We start from the raw sequence: 18,436 nt of genomic DNA, 5'->3' as shown, positions 1-18,436 counted from the left end.
CACCCCCTTCCGGTCCTACCACCCATTGGTGAGCCCCTACCGCGCCCCCCCTTTACACACCCCGCCGGCGCCGGCGCCGGCTCCGCTACCCCGAGCCCTGCCTAGTTCCCCTGCCCCAACCCGGACCGAAGCTCTGACCGCTATGCTCCCGGATGTGCCCTCAACCGGGACGTCAGTGCCCGCCGCACCACCGCCTGAATTGAGGAGGTCGAGGAGGACGATCCGGCCACCGAGACGGATGGACCTATGATGGCACTTCACCCCCGCCGGACTCCTTTTTAAACAGGGGGTGAATGTGATGAACGGTTACTGCCTTATCATCATGTAAGGTGATGTCCCCTTTAAGACCGGGCTTGTAACCCTGGGGACTCCGCCTCTGGTTCCGCCCATCTGGGAGCCATACATAGGAGCTGCCTCATGGTCTGTAACAGTCAGCTCTCGTCTCTAGCTCCAGCATAGTTATTAGTCTAATAAAGCCTTCTTTACAGTTTAATCTCTAAGTGTCATTATTGAGGGTACCTCAGGCCTCAATGGGGAGAAACTCCCTGCGGCCCAAAAAATTGGAAAGTGCCGGTGAATAGTGGGGTGAATCTTGGATCAGCAACCAGCAAGAAACACCTCCCAAATGCCCCAAAGCAGACTTGTATGCACCTTCACAGTATTTAACTGGTCACAGAGATGATATTTAAGGTAGAGTACCAGTCACGCTGAATCAACTTTAATTCAAGAAGAAATTCTGAAAGTCTGTGGAGAATGTTGATCAGGGAAAACCTTAAGGCATTGTGTGACCACCTAGCAAATAATTATAATTGATTATGACGTTTCACGCACTGATTCCTGTTCTAAATCAGCATGGCAGAGCAAATTTTGCCCAACAGATGCATGGCTCACGAAATATCTTCCAATCTTACCTCAATTGAAAGCTTCGTGTTAGGACACATTGTGGGCTGGATTTCCCTCAATTACTATAAATAATTGTTCACCACACATTACAGCATCAATCTACCTTTGAGCTCTGACTCAATGTTAGCACTCTTGCTTCTGAGTCAGAAGGTTGCACATTTCTAGTCTCACTGCAGAGACCTAAACACACATATCTAGGCTGACACTTCAGTTCAGTGCAGAAGAAATGCTGCATTGCATTGCCTGAGGTACCTAATTTGATATGAAGTGTTAAATTGAGACCCCAGTCTCAGGTGATAGAAAATAAACCATGGCAACATTTCAAAGCACAGTTGAGTTCTCCTCAGTGTTCTGGCTAATATTTTACCCTCAATGTTAGGTGAATTGGGCATTCTGAATTCTCCCTCAATGTACCCGAACAAGTGCGAGTGTGGCGACTAGGAGATTTTCACAGTAACTTCATTGCAGTGTTAAGAGCAAGCCTACTTGTAATACTAATAAAGATTATTGTTAAAAAACAAAAACAGTAAAACAGATTAACCTGTCTTGTCACATTGATGTGCACATATTGGTTGTCGTGTTTCCTACATTAGCTCAGTGATTATATTTTATTCGCAGAAAAGAACTGTGGAATGTTCTGGGGTAGTGGTTGGCACAATTTAAATGCAAAATCCTTCTTTGTCTCTTTCCCTCTCTCTCTCGAATGGTCTCTCCTGCTCTCATGCACACACTCATGGGCTCTATCTTGCTCTTGTATAGCGATGAGGACTGTCTGAGGATACAGCAGGATTTGGATTGTCTGGAGACTTGGGCGGAGAGATGGCAGATGGAGTTTAATCCGGACAAATGTGAGGTAATGCATTTTGGAAGGGCTAATGCAGGTAGGGAATATACAGTGAATGGTAGAACCCTCAAGAGTATTGAAAGTCAAAGAGATTTAGGAGTACAGGTCCACAGGTCATTGAAAGGGGCAACACAGGTGGAGAAGGTAGTCAAGAAGGCATACGGCATGCTTGCCTTCATTGGCCGGGGCATTGAGTATAAGAATTGGCAGGTCATGTTGCAGCTGTATAGAACCTTAGTTAGGCCACACTTGGAGTATAGTGTTCAATTCTGGTCGCCACACTACCAGAAGGATGTGGAGGCTTTAGAGAGGGTGCAGAAGAGATTTACCAGAATGTTGCCTGGTATGGAGGGCATAAGCTATGAGGAGCGATTGAATAAACTCGGTTTGTTCTCACTGGAACGAAGGAGGTTGAGGGGCGACCTGATAGAGGTATACAAAATTATGAGGGGCATAGACAGAGTGGATAGTCAGAGGCTTTTCCCCAGTGTAGAGGGGTCAATTACTAGGGGGCATAGGTTTAAGGTGAGAGGGGCAAGGTTTAGAGTAGATGTACGAGGCAAGTTTTTTACGCAGAGGGTAGTGGGTGCCTGGAACTCACTACCGGAGGAGGTAGTGGAAGCAGGGACGATAGGGACATTTAAGGGGCATCTTGACAAATATATGAATAGGATGGGAATAGAAGGATACGGACCCAGGAAGTGTAGAAGATTGTAGTTTAGTCGGGCAGTATGGTCGGCACGGGCTTGGAGGGCCGAAGGGCCTGTTCCTGTGCTGTACATTTCTTTGTTCTTTGTTCTTTGTTATTTGTTTGTGTGTTCTCTCTTGTTCTCACAGTCTCACTCACTCTCTCTCTTGTTCTCATTGTCAACCTCATCCTCTTCATGTGAACCTGTTGTATCTCTATTCCTCATCCTTGATGCAGGATGCGGTAAACGGTTATGATTTTCGAGGCTTAGGCCGAGATTTTGCTGATCCGTTTCAGGTCCGCAGAGAGTCAGGATTTAGAAAAAGGAAAGGCTGCTGAATGGCAAAGGCAGAATCCCACCTCCGTCTATGGCCATTTTCCCATTCAGCAGAGTGGGAAAGGGCGCGGCCACGATGCTGCACACTCTGATTTAGAAGTTTCTGGCAACATTATAGAAGTAGGCATTTCAGAACTTCTGGAATCTTTATTGAGGCAACTGTTTTTTGGAAGCCTTCCTAAATCACACCTGTAGAGTAAAATCGTGAACAATAGTTTGGAGATGGAAAAGGAGAATAAAAACAGTGTTGCCTCCTTTACACTTCAAATCATAGAATCCCGACTGTGCAGAAGGAGGCCATTTGGCCCATCGAGTCTACACTCACCCTTTGAAAAAGCACCCCACCTAGGCCCAAACCCCACAATATTCATGTAACTCCACCTAGGGCCAATTTAGCATAGCCTGTTCAACTAACCTGCACATATTTGGACTGTGGGAGGATACCGGAGCACCCGGAGAAAACCCACACAGCAGTGCTAACCACTGTGCCACTGTGTTACCCTCATCATGAAATATATCTATGCTTACTGAAGTGAGTGATGACAGTGCTGTGATTGGAAAAGGTAAATGACCATTAAATTATATGGTTGCCAAGTTGTTATTTCTGACAACTGGGAAGCTGTCAAATGAGAGAACAGCTCTGTAAAAGTGGAAAACATTAGAATAGATTATATTGGCAAAAATGCTCTGCTGTATTGTACAATATTGAAAGGCTAGCCCAGTGTGAGAGCCAGAGATAATTGTTTAAACTGCCCCGTTGCTTTCACTCATTCTTTACGGATCGAGGTGGCTCAGTGGTTAGCACTGCTGCCTCACAGCGCCGAGGAGCCGGGTTTGATCCGGCCCTGGGTCACTGTCCGTGTGGAATTTGCATATTCTCCCTGTGTCTATGGGCGTCTCACCCACAGCCCAAAGATGTGCAGGGTAGGTGGATTGACCACGCTAAATTGCCCCTTATTTGGAAAAAAAAAGAATTAGGTACTCAAAAAAACATTTCAATTCTTTACGGATCAACTCAGCCATCTATTTGGCTGTTTGAAAGCTTTGAAAGATGCATAAGTATTTGACTGCCTTGAAAATCACTAATGGATTCTGTGGTGCAGTGTTTGTTTATTCTGCTGTCCTGGGAAATGTGAATTTGATGGTTTTGACAGATTAACAAGCTTTTGAGGGTAAAATGTCTGTTCAAGTTGTATTTCTTCACATAGACAAATTTATGAACTATACAAGAACTTGCATTTTTTTTAACAGAGCTTTGAATTCTGCTTATACATACACTTCAGAAGAATTTAATTGGCTGTAAAGTACTTTGAGGTATCTGCTATTCATGAAAGGCAGGTCTTTCTGTCTTTGTTTCTTCTTGTCACCTCCAGCCTGACAACCCACCTTGCTGCCCGTGTTCCACCTTTAGTGACCATCAGTTGCCTGGTTCAAGGCTCTGGAATTAATACTGTAAATCTTTCCGTCTCTCTACCTTGTTTTTCTCGTATAAGTCACTCCTTAAATCTTCTAAGTCTTTTTAATCTTCTCATGGAATGTGAGTATTTGACTACATTAAAAATTCATTGGAGGTGAAGTGCTTTGGGACATGCAGAGGATGATAGAAAAAGCACCATATAAATGCAAGTGTTTCCATTTTCCTTTTTAGGTCGGCCAGAGACTCTCACTTTGTGCAGATCCTTCACTGCCTTAATTAGCGATCTGGTAATGAAGTTGGAATGAGAGAGACTCCAGTGAATAAATACTACCTTCAGACTGCTGATTTTAGTAACTTGAAGCCAGCGGTAGTGGAACTAGGATTTATTAAACTATGTACAATACTCTGCCCATGGCAGTAACTCTCTCCCAATCCAGTCCTGTTTGGGACAGCCAACAACTCTGGGTCCTTCTTGGGCTGGCTTTCATGTGTAGGACTTTAATGAGCACCAGCTGGGTTGCCTCTGGCCCTGCTGAGAAGCTCGTACGCTACGAGTCCCACGGGAGATTGACAATGGTTTCCCTGTGGTCCTCTTGGAGGTTATAACAACCACATACCCCCCCTCAAAGTCTGTAAGCTCCCTTTTAACTGCCAAAGGAGGAGGCCATCTGCACCGCTCTGCCCGAGGCTGTGCTTCAGCTTGCAGTGGTTCTGGGTCGGCTGGTGTATATCGGTTCATCGATCGCCTTTTTCTGGCCAACCTCCGAAGTGTTATCACTGGGAACCCAGTCCTGGACACAACTTCGTCTGTCTGCAAGGATAGTTCCGTGTCCATTTCCAAGCTTGATTCATCCTCCTGCTGGAATGGGTGCTGGCATATAGACGGTTGGGTCCCCTGGCTGAGGGACGGTTCTTGGCATGGAGAAATGTCAGTGCTGCTGGTTAGGCACTGTGTTATGCGGGCTCCAACTTCTTTAGGTGGTCCAACTGCTTCTTCTGTACTCTCCCCTGAATCTTAACTTTGTAGGAGAAGGAGGAGTCCCCTGCATTCCACTGCTCAAAAGCATGTGGCAGGGTTTCACCAGTTTCGGAGCTCGCTGCATCCAAGCTCGCACCTGCAAAGCCGTTACTGGCAAGGTATCCATAAAATTAGGAGTTGCAACCACTTCATCTGCCACTGCCGAGAATGGGGAACTCATGGCAATGGTAGACAACTGAGAGTGTTGGCATGGGCAATCTGCATACCCGGGCGGTGCTGAAACGGAAATTCATACGTGGCGAGTAGAAGCTCCCAACGCTGAATTCTGGCTGTTGCGATGGGTGGAATTCCCTTATCTTTTCTAAAAAGGCTGAGCAGGAGCATGTGGTCAGTCACAATAGAGAAGCGCCTCCCGTAAACGTATTGGTTGAACGACTTGACTCCAAGCCCTCCTTCTCGATTTGAGCATATTGTTCTGCAACCGCCAGTGTCCTCAAGGCAAAAGCAGTGGGGGGTTCAGTGCCATCGTCCCATCTGTGGGCCAGCACCACCCTAATGCTGTAGGGGAGGCTCGCATGTAAGGATTAGTGTTTGAGCTGGATCATAGTGAGTGAGGAGCTGTGTGGGCGACAGAAGTTCTTTTACCCCAGCGAATGCTTTGTGTTGCGTGGCACCCCAGAACCACTTTGGGGTACAGGGATGTTCTTTGGGGTCAGGGCCCTTTTTATGGCCTGATCTTGTTCTCTACTGGATATAGGCCATCCCTGTCCATCCACCCTGTATCCTAAATAGGTCACCACTCTAGCGGGAAACACACAATTGCTCCTCTTCAGCCAGGTGCCCACTTGGGAATACCACCTGAGCACTTCTTTGCATTGAATTGCAATGCATTGGTGAGTTGCCCTTTGGGTTCAAGGTTGTACTGTTGTGTAAGTTCTGTTTGTTCTATAGTTACTCTTTATGTTTTCAAGATCAGTTCCTTTTCGCTTACCTGATTCATCTTTGAACATTCTACAATCAGTTCCCTTTAGATAATCTGACTTATCTTTGATCTTTTTAATATCAGTTCCCTTTGGATTATCTGACGTCTCTATGAGCTCTTCATGCTTCTCATCTGGAGTCAACATTTCCAAGGTGTCGGCTGTTCACAATTGATGTGCTCTCAATTGATATGTTCACTGTTGCACTTCCATTGTCAGCCTCTGTACAGTCCAGCTGAGATCGGTCAGTTTTGCTGTTGTCCTGCACAGCTTGTATGCTACTTGTGATCACGTCATCACTACTGGCAAATAAACTAGATAGACCTCCATAGTCTTCTTCTTCTGTCTCATCATCTATTTTACCACAGTCCTCATCGGATGATTGTGGCATCAAATCTCGTGGCCAGTTACAAGGATCCTCTGTCTTCACGCTGTCTGGAACATACAGTCGCTTAACAAGGTTCAGGGCTTCACATGCTTTTCGCTTCAAATATGGAGTCTCGTTCTGTGTCCACAATGGCGAATTGCACAATGTGACTTTGATTGTGCATCCATACTTCTAGGTCACATACCCCTAGAGTTTTCAATCAAATTCCCACTGTAGGCGATCAGCCATTTCTGTTTATCAAAAACTGTCGATTGAACTCTCAGGCGGTTCAAATCGGAGAGGCTGAGGAAATTGTCACTTGTTCCGGTGACAAACTTGCATTTGATTAATGTGGCATTCAGCATCACTGGAATCGTCCATTCATCTAAATTTTGAACAATTGTGATTGGGTTTGATTTTCAGCTTCTGAAATGTCCTATGTACCTTTGTCTACACTTTCAATTATATCTATATAATTTTTTCTTCCAAATCTATTTAATCTTCTGTGATGTTGAGTTTATCTTCTTTATTTTTAGATTTGTTAAAATGTTCTTCTTGTTTCATGCTGAAAACTGCTTGTTCGATGCTGCAAACGTCTTGTTCAGCTATTTGTTTAAATTTCATCCCTGTTCTGCATTGCGAGGCAAAATGGTTTAGTCTGCTGCAGTTTAAACATTTCTTTCCGAATGCCGGGCAATCTTTCTTTAAGTGGGCGTGGCCACAGCATGTACACGTCATCACGCTAATGATGTCATGCGCAAACTACTCATGCGCATGCGCAAATTGGTTGTCGTCCAGAGTGCGCTCTTTTTCCAAATGCTCATGCACAACACTGTTGTGCGCATGCACAGAACGGTCAACTTCCAGGTTGCATTTTTTCTTCAACTGTGCATGTGCAAAATGTCTGTCTTCCGAACTAATTTATTAACACCAGTAAATAAGATTCGTACGTATTCCTAAAGTACAAATTTTGCTATCTCTAACTACAGAACTCTAAATACACAACTGATCTTTCTCGTGCCTAACCATTTTCTACGCCTTCTACCCAGAATCCCAGAAGTCACATGATCTATATATATATTACTGTTCTGTGGTTCCCTCTAGTGATAAGAAGCATTATCATTAACTTAACTCTTTACATCCCAGTCAATATACATATCATGATGCCGGCCTCTTCCAAATGTGCACTAATTGTAGTGCATACTTTTGGTGCACTTAGTTGTAACGATGAACCTGCCTCTCTGGATTCGGGTCATTTAAATAGTTAAGACATTCCCCTGGTGCAGACCCACTCCTGCTGCGACTTAGCATCTGGAAGTAGGGCAGAGTCAGCCTCTGCTCGACTGCAGGCCTGAGATGTCTGCAGTAGTTATAATGCATGTTGGCTGCAGAGTCTGTGGCCATCGTCTAATGACTGTAGTTGGATATCCCCAGCACAGATTCTGTTCAAGCTCCTTTTTGAAAATCCAGGTGCACCTATCACCCACTCTACCCCCTTTTACCCTCTCTGTTACCTCATCAACAAACTCTTATATTGTGCAATTTTCACAGGAAAGTTTGAAAATGTTATTTCCTGATACTGCTCCGTTCATATTTAAATGTTGAAACGTTTATATTTTAACTTAACTAACCTTGTATAACTTTTATAGAACTCCTCACCAGCTTGCAGTGAATGCCCATTAAGAGTAGCGGCAAGAAAAAAATCAACAGTTGCAAAGTGCATTGATCAAATTGTACTGTGAAGTGACTCAATCACCGTGACCAAGCTGTACTGCAAACCAGACTGAATTCATCAGACAACTCTGAGTTGAAGTGACTCACTTGAGATCTAACAGCACTGTGGGCTGAAATTATTCACCCACTAGACAGATTTACGGGAAGCAGGAGAAGCTTGATTTCTGCCATATTGAATTTCTGGGTAATTACCTTGTGATGAATATCTGTTACATTACCTCAGCCAAAGCACTGGGGCCATTATCTAAAAGCATTGACGCATTTTCAGCTTCATTTCCCATTAAATATATGGAGGCCAGGCAATTGAAAATAGGTAGGTGACAGCAGTGGAGAACAGCACCACTGTCGTACATGACTCACCTGATCTGATTTTTAGACTGACCTGTACAATGACAAGCATTGCACTTCCTGAAATGGCCAGGAAACTTCTTAAATGTGCAGATCAGAGGTCTGCACTGGTCAGAGTAGCCCAGTTGCAATTCTTTTTCTTCCAAGCTAGTATAAGAGCAATCTTCAGTATCAGTTAATACATCACCACAGTAGCATCAAACAATTTACTGATACTTTGGTCATTAGTATGCTGATTACTTTAAAAAAATTTCCACTGAATAAAAACAGCAAAATAAATGTCACTCTGCTGCAGTCTTTCTCAAAATAGAAGTTTGTAACCCACCGTATGAGGTTGCTGCTAACCAATCATCATTCATTTAACCTGGGAAATGGTGCTTGGGCGAGGTTAAGATCAGGTAGAATACTTAAGGCCACACTGATGTCACCTGGTGACACCTTCACCAACTTTGAAGCTCACCAAGACTCCGCAGGTAAACATGGCCTAATTCAAATGTAAAAGTTGCTTCCCATTATTGGTGCACCCATGTGATGTTCACAATGACATTCAATGTCAAAGCTACCAGAGAAATCTAGGGGGATCTAGCAGAGTGATCAAAAGTGGCCAAGGTAAGGAACATTGAGAAATTCTCAGGCTTTTCATGCCGCAGCCCTCTTTCTTTGTACAGGAATATATTTGGGAACCCACCCCCATCCCAACACCTACCTTATGTTGAGGTCAGTTCCCTTAAGGGGGGCTGGCTCCGGCTGAAATTTCTGTTTCCTACTGCCAGCCACACAGTGGAACTGGCCGAGCTCAGATGGATGGCTCGGTCATACAGTTGTTAGCACTACTGCCTCACAGCGCCAGAGGCCCAAGTTCGATTCCGACCTTGGGTGACTGTCAGTGTGAAGTTTACATGTTCTCTCCATGTCTGTTTGGGTTTCCTCCGGGTGCTTTGGTTTCCTCCCCAGTCCAAAGATGTGCAGGTTATGTGGATTGGCCAACTTGCGCCTTCGTGTCCAAAGGTTCGGTGGACTTACGGGAAATGGCAGGGGAGTGGGCATAGCTAGGGCGTAGTAGGCTTCTCCACAATATTGTCACCCCACATTTGTAATTCGCCCTCGCAGATGTGCGTCACATCGGCGAGCTTTCCAAAAACAGGAACCAGGCGAAGGGAACCCGCTGGGGGAGCACAGTTAAGTATAGCCCCCGGGAAGAGAGGGACATGACAAGACTGTTCCCTGGAATTGCCCCCTGGCACCAGGGGATAGTGCCAGGGGTGGTGCCAAGGAGCTGTGCCAGGGGGCAGTGTTCGGGGTTCCCCTTATCAGTTGGGAAGGGAGGTTCCCCTTATGAGAGCGGGTGGGTTCCTATTGTGTGTGTGGGTGGACACCCGTGGGGGCGGGTCTCCGTGTCTCTAGTGGTCGAGGGGTGTGGTCTCCTTGTGCATGTAGAGGGGCTGCGCTTTTTTATATCGGAGATTGGGGTGCCATTTAAAAATGGCACCTCAACTGCCGGAGACTATGGGACAGACATCCATTTCTCTGCTGCTGGAAAAGGATAATGACCCAGTAGAATGAGGGTCGTACAGGCCAATATCGTTAATGAAGGTGGGTGCCAAGATTCTGGCAAAGGTGTTGGCACTTGGGTTGGAGGAGTGCCTCCCGAAGGTGATTGGGGAAGGGCAGGCAGGGTTCGTGAAGGGCAGACAGGTGTCTAATGTGCAGCATCTGTTGAATATTATGCTTTCTCCAACAGAAGAGAAGGAATTGGAGGTGGTGGAGGCGCTGGATGCAGAGAAGGCGTTGATTGTGTGGAGTGGAGCGATTTGTTTGAGGTGTTGTAGAGGTTTGGATTGGGCCTACGTTTGTGGCTTGGGCGAAACTGTTGTATAAGAACGCGATGGCGAGTGTGTGTAAACAAGATGAATTCAGGGTACAGGGGAATGAGGCAGGGGTGCCCCATGTCCCCTCCTTCTGTTCGCGTTGGCAATAGAGCTCTTAGCCATTGCGCTGAGGTGCTCGGATAAATAGAGGGAGATAGGGAGGGGATGCGGAGTATAGAGTGTCCCTGTGTACGCTGATGATTTGCTGTTGTATATCTCCAATTTGTTAGTGAGGGATATCATGGGACTGTTTAGTGTTGTGCTCTATGGCTCCCCTGATCATGAAGACATGCATAGAACATGTATGTTCAGCCAGTACAAGTAGTTATTATTAAACACGTGGGTAGGTAACCAACAGACCTATGTATAAACAAAGATATTTAAGTTCCTTGAGAACTACTGTAAATGCGACTGCCCTACTATCCGTCCTGCTACCAACTGCCGAGTCTCGTCAGTCACATGATGTATGTCTGGCCCACCCACTGGCAGATCATAACCATCAGTACATGCACTGATGACCAGCTTTATACAATTATATAGGTTTGTACAATTATATACAGTTATATACATTTATACTCAGATATGCATGTATGCATATCACCATACTTAGGAGATTTGGGGCTTTTTCAGGATACAAGTTAAACTTGGGAAAATGTGAGTGTTTTGTGGTTTCTTTTCCATGTGCGGGAGTCGGGGTGGGGGGTGCCATTTTGGGTGGCACCAACTCACTATAGGTATCTGGGAGTGCAGATAGCTGGGGACTGCGTTCAACTCCACAAGTTGAACTTCATGTACCTGGTGGGCAGGGTCAAGGCAGATTTGCTGAAATGGGATAGCCTTCCCCTATCTTTGGCAGGCTGGGTGCAGGCGGTTAAGATGAACATTTTGCCATGGTTTTTATTCATGTTTCAGGGACTGCTGGTCTTTTTGCCAAAAATGCTTTTTATGGGGGTGGGAGGCCGATTTTGTCATTTATATGGGCAGGTAAGCTCGCAAGGATTAGGAGAACGGTGCACCAGAGAGGGAGACAGTTAACGGGCTTGGCGAATGCGGAGAAGGTGCGGGGCTGGAGTAGGAAGGCGGAGGCTTTGTGGATTAAGATGCAGACAGGTTTTTGTAAGGGGTCAGGGTTGCGGTGAAGTATTTGGGGAGTCCCGTGGTAGTGGCCATGCTGAAAATGAGGAGACAGTTTCGGCAGCACGTTAAGTTGGGAACAGGATCAAAGTTGATGTTGATTCAGGGGAACCACGGGTTTGAGCCTCAGAGGATGGATGCAAGGTTGGACAGGGTGGTAATCTCGGTGATTTATGGGAGGACTTTGGAGGAGGATAGGTGGCTCTGGAGGAGGTTGAAGCCAAGTGGGAAGAGGAGCTGGGGATGGAGCTGGAAGAGTGATTGTGGTGTGAGGTGCTGCGGAGGGTGAATGCCTCAACCTCATGTGTGAGGCTGGGGTTGATCCAGCTAAAGGTGGTGCACAGAGTGCATCTGACGGAATCGAGGATGAGCCGGTTGAGGAGGTGGAGGATATTTCTGAGTGGTGTAGGAGGGGCCCAGCCAATCAGGTACACATATTCTGGTCCTACCTGAAGTTGAAGAAGTTTCAGGGATCGTTTTTCAACATTATGTCAGCAACTTTACATCATAGATTATCATAGAATTTACAGTGCAGAAGGAGGCCATTCAGCCCATCGAGTCTGCACCGGCTCTTGGAAAGAGCACCCTACCCAAGGTCAACACCGCCACCCTATCCCCATAACCCAGTAACCTCACCCAACACTAAGGGCAATTTTGGACACTAAGGGCAATTTATCATGGCCAATCCACCTAACCTGCACATCTTTGGACTGTGGGAGGAAACCGGAGCACCCGGAGGAAACCCACGCACACACGGGGAGGATGTGCAGACTCCGCACAGACAGTGACCCAAGCCAGAATCGAACCTGGGACCCTGGAGCTGTGAAGCAATTGTGCTATCCACAAGGCTACCGTGGACTTACAGCTCAGTCTTCTGGGGTCCATATTTGGATTTGCCGGAATTGCAGACAGGAGTGGGGCCAGATGTTTTAGCAGTTGTGCAGAGAGTGAAAAATTCCACCTTTGTACATGAGGGGATGATTCTGCCTCCATAATAATTCTACCTTACATTGAAATTGAAAGGAATTCCACTGCCTCAATATCTAGCCAGTGTGTCACCATGGACAGGTTCTGGTACAGTATTCTGACAGCAATCATAATACCTTCATTGTACAATAGCCCACTGTGCCTTTGAGCCACCACAGGAATCCCAAAGGTCTCTTTTGGGTGACAAAGGCTATCCATTAATGGCATGGTTGCTGACTCTAGTTGCAACCCATGGACACACATACAGGATGCATGCAGGGTGAAATCTATGCCCCCTTGTGAAATGAGATAGAGCAGACCAATGGTATACTGCTGAAACAGAACTTCTGCTGCCTTAACTGCTCTGGGGAAACAATGCTGTACTTGGCAGAATGGATGTCAAATTTCAAGATGGTCTGCTGCTTAAATTCACCACCATGAGGAGCTATCCCTTGCCAGCATTATACAATGAAAAGCTAAGTAGAAGGAAGAGGAAGGGAGGAGGCAACTTAGGCAACCACTTTCTGCCTGGGCTGTCCATGAGCAACTCTTTCAAGCGCTATGCCAGTTACTCTACTTCCTCATCCACCAATGGTCCCTTACCTTCCCTCTATTGTTCTTGACAATGTCTGCTTGACCACAATGCAAAAATGAAAGCCAAAACAAAATAAATATTCCCAACCAATTTCATGAATGAAATCATGCCATATTGCATATAAAAGTCAATTAATCATCCTGTCAGTAGTGCATGTCTCTGTATGCCTTTGCTGTGCTCATGTTCAGAAGCAGAACTGCCCCAGTGGCTGAGTAAGGCTGGTGGAAGGCTTCTGACTTTCAGTGGAGTAGATTGCAGAGAATGGCTTCAAGCAGCTCTGGGTTTGCAAGACTCGATTGTGGACTGTACCATCTGGGTATGGGCAACAGCAGTTTGGGCTGGCTCAATGACAAGCAACAGCAAAGGATTGCAGGGGTGTGATAACGAATGGTGTCTTCTTGACAAAGGACAATAGGTTCATGCATCATTGAGGCACGGCTACCTCCTTAGGCTGCCCCTCAGCAATTCTAGTAATCTTTTGGAGTACAACATTTCTGGACTAGTGTGCCATCCTGAAAGCCCTTTCTCACACTGAAATACAACAGCATGATAGCGAAGTCTGAACTTGCATTGTGATTTTGGATGGCTGCTGCTTATGTTGCAATGAAACCATTGGCCATCAGACGCATCATGGTTGGATCCACTGTTTTGCAAACAAAGTTGGCCAGCACTTCCATGCTAGAAAGAATGACCTCTCCCAGCTCTACATGACAAGTTGACGCTGGACTCCTTCATACACTTTTACATTGACCACAGGTTTTCTGGCAGTGCTCCAAGCATTTAGTTGTGCTTCTCCATCAGCCTTCTTCTGTAGGTTGTCCCCTTAAGGAGCCCATCTGAGTTTTCTACTATGAAACCCATGCGTGATGTCGCATTCAGACAAGCTAGCATCTTCAATAACCTTGCCCCCATCCTGGCATAAGTTCATTCATGTCCTGTAGCTCACCAGGTTCAGATCATGTCTCTAATAATGTCTCAAATATGCAGAGGTGTAGGGGTCCAAGTTGATGCCTGCAAGTGACAGTGTGTGTCTTCATCAACACCATCTTCCTGGTGTTCCTCTGCTGCCTGGCCAGGTTGCATCTCTTGTGTATCTTGAAGACAAAAGGCATAAAAGAAAGGTTATGGTATGGGGAGAGGGTGAAAGTAAAAGGTACGCACTTACACAATCTGCAACTTGTAAATCAGAAGAGGCAGTGGGATGTGGGAGAGTGAATGTGAAAAGGGAGGATACTGTGGGCGGGATTCTCCAGGATGGGCGCAATTCACGCGACACTGCCCCGACGCCCGTGACCGGAGAATCGGCGCCATTGGCACCGGTGCGGTCAGCGCGGCGCTGGTCAGGGGCCGCTCTATGCGCCCCCCCCCCGGCGATTCTCCACATGGAATGGGCCGAGTGGCCGCCAAGATAGCCCGAGTCCCGCCGGCGCCATTCACATGTGGTCTTCCCCAGCAGGACCTCGGCGTCCATCCTATGGGGGCAACCTGGTTGGGGGAGGGGGGATCCGACCCCGGGGAGGGGCTACTCCATGGCCTGGCCCGCGATCGGGGCCTACCAATCGGTGGGCCGGCTTCTCCTGGTGGGGGCCTCTTTTACTCTGTGTCGGTCCCTGTAGCTCTCCACCATGTTGCGTCGGGGCCGGCGCGGAGAAGGAAGCTAGCGAGCAGGCACGGGTTCGCGCCGGTCGCAGCGCGCATGCGCAGACCCGCGACGCCCGTTTGATGCTGGTAAAATGCTGCTCGCAAAGGCAGATTACAGATAGCATCCTGCACCAAATTCAGGAGCTATCCAATTTTGACTCCCAAAAGACTTTGAAGGACGTTTAAGAACTTATCAATGAAAAACATGCAGATCATAGTAAACTGTGACATATTTGCCTTTATTGAGTTCAGAATTAAGAACCATTATATTTTACAGTATGGAGCTTGATGTTCTCATTTCTTTATCTAATGTATCAAATGTGGAATTCTGTTTACAACATGTTACCATGTTACAAGCACAACACACAAAATACAGCCTACAGCACACAGTGATGACTAATTCATGATTTAAATAATCTCAAGCTTTCAAACAGGTAATGTACATTTCCGAGGTCAGTATGACCAGCTTGATGCCTGCTGTGTCTTTTTGAAGTTGCCCCCAGGAAACCTCTGTGAAACAGTGCTTCAATGAAGAAATGCATTGCCTGCTGTAGGACTGAATCACATAAATTGGGAAGATCCTAGGTTCCATGGTGGTCTAGGCAGAGTTAGTTCATCTCAGCTAGGGTAGTGGTGAAGCTCTGAAAGGCAAAGGATGAAATAGGTCTGCCTAGTGTTAATAACAGGTGAAGAGTGGGGTTAAACATTGGAGTCTCCATCATAGCACATAAAGAAAGATGATAGAATTTTATACAACAGGAAGAGTGTACAAATGGTAACTTTGATCAACCCAAAATAAAACGTTATTGACAAACATCAGACTACTAAATGTAGTACAAAACTGTTTGCTGACAGAATGCGGGGAATTTGCAGGCAAGCTTCATAATATGGAAGTCTAAGTCCGGGTACAAGTGACCTGGTAATTAGCTCCACAGCTGAGAAATATAGGCCCTTATAATAACTCTGAGGAGAATTGGAGGTGAGGGTATGGGGGAGGGGGTATCCGATATCAAGTGGATGTAAACATGAAAGTAAGTTCAATGCACCTGTCTGTGACATTTTAATGCAAGTACCTCATTATAATTTTACTGCCACATTTTGTATTGATTGCGCAGCAATGGTCATGGTGGAAACCCACATGAAGCTATCTCTTCAACTCCAGTATTTAAAGGGCCAATTTGGAAGAGTTGGGTGAAAGCAAGGAAGAGCTTTGACATTGGATTCAGGACAGTTAAAGGCTGCACACTACTTTAATGATGCCTCCTTTTATGTGCTGCTGAGGGAGGTGGGGAGCAACACTGGAAGGAAAAACATGCTACAGATACAGGCAGTCAATGGTTATGGGGGACCAGATGGCAAAGTGGAGTTAAGACAACAACCGGATCTGCCATAACCTTATTGAATGGCTGAATGGCCTACTCCTGCTCCTAATCCCTATGTTCCTATGGAAGGCATGACTGCTGGTGGCCCAGGAGATCAGCAGCAGCAACATTGTACCTCACGCCTGGACTTAATACAGGAGGCAGTTTAATGACTCAAGCATGTCAGGAAATTAAACAGCCCTTTCACATTTACCTTCATCCTGCTGAATGCATCATTTCATTCCCTCACTTTGTCTTGTCCAGGCTACTCCATCACATCACCACTCTCACCCATTTACTTTGCAAGCACATTCATCTTTCTCTTTCAATGCACTTTGTCATGCCCCCATTTACCACTGCCTTATCCTCAGGCAATTTGATGCCTCTCCTTTATAATCACATTCACCAAGTGCATTCAATGTGTGAATACATTAAGCCACTCAAGTCTGTTCCTTTCTCTGTTGGAGGAGAGAGTGCAAAACACTGAACCTACAGCTGCAAAGTAGAAAGCTCCAGAGATTAGTGATGTTTTGGCATTCTTGACCTTTGGATATGGCAACACTCCAGCTACCTGGTACAGAATTAAACATGCCATACAACAGTCATACTGACATGATTTCATCATCAAATGAAATATGTCTTCATAATCATAAATTGCAACATTCTTCACATCTTTTCACTCTGCTGGAATCTTCACGTGTGCAGCAAGAGTGGATGGACCTCATGGGTAACAAAGCCTCAGGAGAGCTGAGTCCTTCTGGCGCAGTCCACTGGCAGTAATTAACAACCTCAAAATAATAAGAGTATCCCTTGCCTACTGGGGAGCTATTTGAGATGCTGGTACAGCATTGCCGTATCGCCATCCTCCAGCACGGTAGCCTTGTGGATAGCACAATTGCTTCACAGCACCAAGGTCCCAGGTTCGATTCCGGCTTGGGTCACTGTCTGTGCGGAGTCTGCACATCCTCCCCGTGTGTGCGTGGGTTTCCTCCGGGTGCTCCGGTTTCCTCCCACAGTCCAAAGATGTGCGGGTTAGGTGGATTGGCCATGATAAATTGCCCTTAGTGTTCAAAATTGCCCTTAGTGTTGGGTGGGGTTACTGGGTTATGGGGATAGGGTGGCGGTGTTGACCTTGGGTAGGGTGCTCTTTCCAAGAGCCGGTGCAGACCCGATGGGCCGAATGGCCTCCTTCTGCACTGTAAATTCTATGATAATCTTCAGAGTCATTCACAGACAAATCCACTCTGCACCTTGTTGTTCCTGCTCCTCGAAATGTAGTGCACCAGGATCTGATGGCTTACATTCCAGGGTTGTAAAAGAGACAGCTGCAGATGTAGTGGGTGCACTGGCTATGATTTTCAAGAAGATTTTCCCTTGATTCTGGAACAGTCCCAGCACATTGAAAGTTAGCAATATAACACCACGATTCAAGAAAGGAGGAAGAGACAAAACGGGGAACTACAGGTCAGTTAGCCTCGCATCAGTCATTGAGAAAGTGCTGGAATCTATTATTAAGGAAGTCTTAACAATGCATTCAGCAAAGCAGAATATGAGTAAACCAAGTCAATGAGGGCAGAGATTGCAGCGGCAAGGTGGCACATTGTTTAGCACTGTTACCTCACAGCGCCAGAGACCAGCATTCAATTCCAGCCTTGGGTGACTGCCTGTATGGAATTTGCACTTTCTCCCCATGCCTGCGTAAGTTTCCTCCGGGGGCTCTGGCTTCCTCCCACAGTCCAAAGATGTGCAGGTTAGGTGGATTGGCCATGATAAAATTGCCCTTAGTGACTTGGGATGTGCAGGTTACATGGGGTGAGGGTGGGAAGTGCACCTAGGTAGGGTGCTCTTTCAGAGGGTTGGTGCAGACTCAATGGGCTGAATGGCATTGTACGGGTACTATGTTTCCATGAATGTGACTTAATGAAAGGGAAATCCTGTTTGACAAATTTCTTAGAGTTTTTTGAGGATTTAACTTGTAGGGTAGGTAAAGGAGAACCAGTGGATATGGTACACTTGGATTTCTAAAAGGCTTTCAATAAAGTGCCACACATGGCTGGACAGCTGGTTTGTGATGCAGAGCAAGGCCAGCAGCGCGGTTTCAATTTCCGTACCTGTTGGGGTTATTCATGAAGGCCCACCTTCTCAACCTTGCTCCTCGCCTGAGGTGTGGTTGAACTCAGGTTAAATCACCACCAGTCAGCTCTCCCCCTCAAATGGAAAGCAGCTTATTGTCATCTGGGACTACACAACTTTATTTTTACAAAGTACTGTGGC

The 18,436-nt window shown here is 46.3% G+C and overlaps 1 long non-coding RNA gene across 4 annotated transcripts in view; it reads left to right on the top strand.

The window, feature by feature from the left end:
* LOC140408854 (uncharacterized) overlaps positions 1–18,436 on the top strand; it is a 169,688-nt gene that overhangs the window by 53,957 nt on the left and 97,295 nt on the right. For 3 of the 4 annotated variants that reach the window (XR_011940223.1, XR_011940222.1, XR_011940221.1), the window contains exon 4: positions 8,165–8,433. This is a non-coding gene — a long non-coding RNA (uncharacterized lncRNA). Of the gene's footprint in view, positions 1–8,164; positions 8,877–18,436 lie in introns of those variants that run through there. The other variant, XR_011940220.1, reaches the window with a different exon arrangement.

This window comes from Scyliorhinus torazame, chromosome 3 (assembly GCF_047496885.1).
Source record: "Scyliorhinus torazame isolate Kashiwa2021f chromosome 3, sScyTor2.1, whole genome shotgun sequence".
In the NCBI taxonomy this organism is placed as follows: domain Eukaryota; kingdom Metazoa; phylum Chordata; class Chondrichthyes; order Carcharhiniformes; family Scyliorhinidae; genus Scyliorhinus; species Scyliorhinus torazame.
This window is presented reverse-complemented; position numbering and strand designations above follow the sequence as displayed.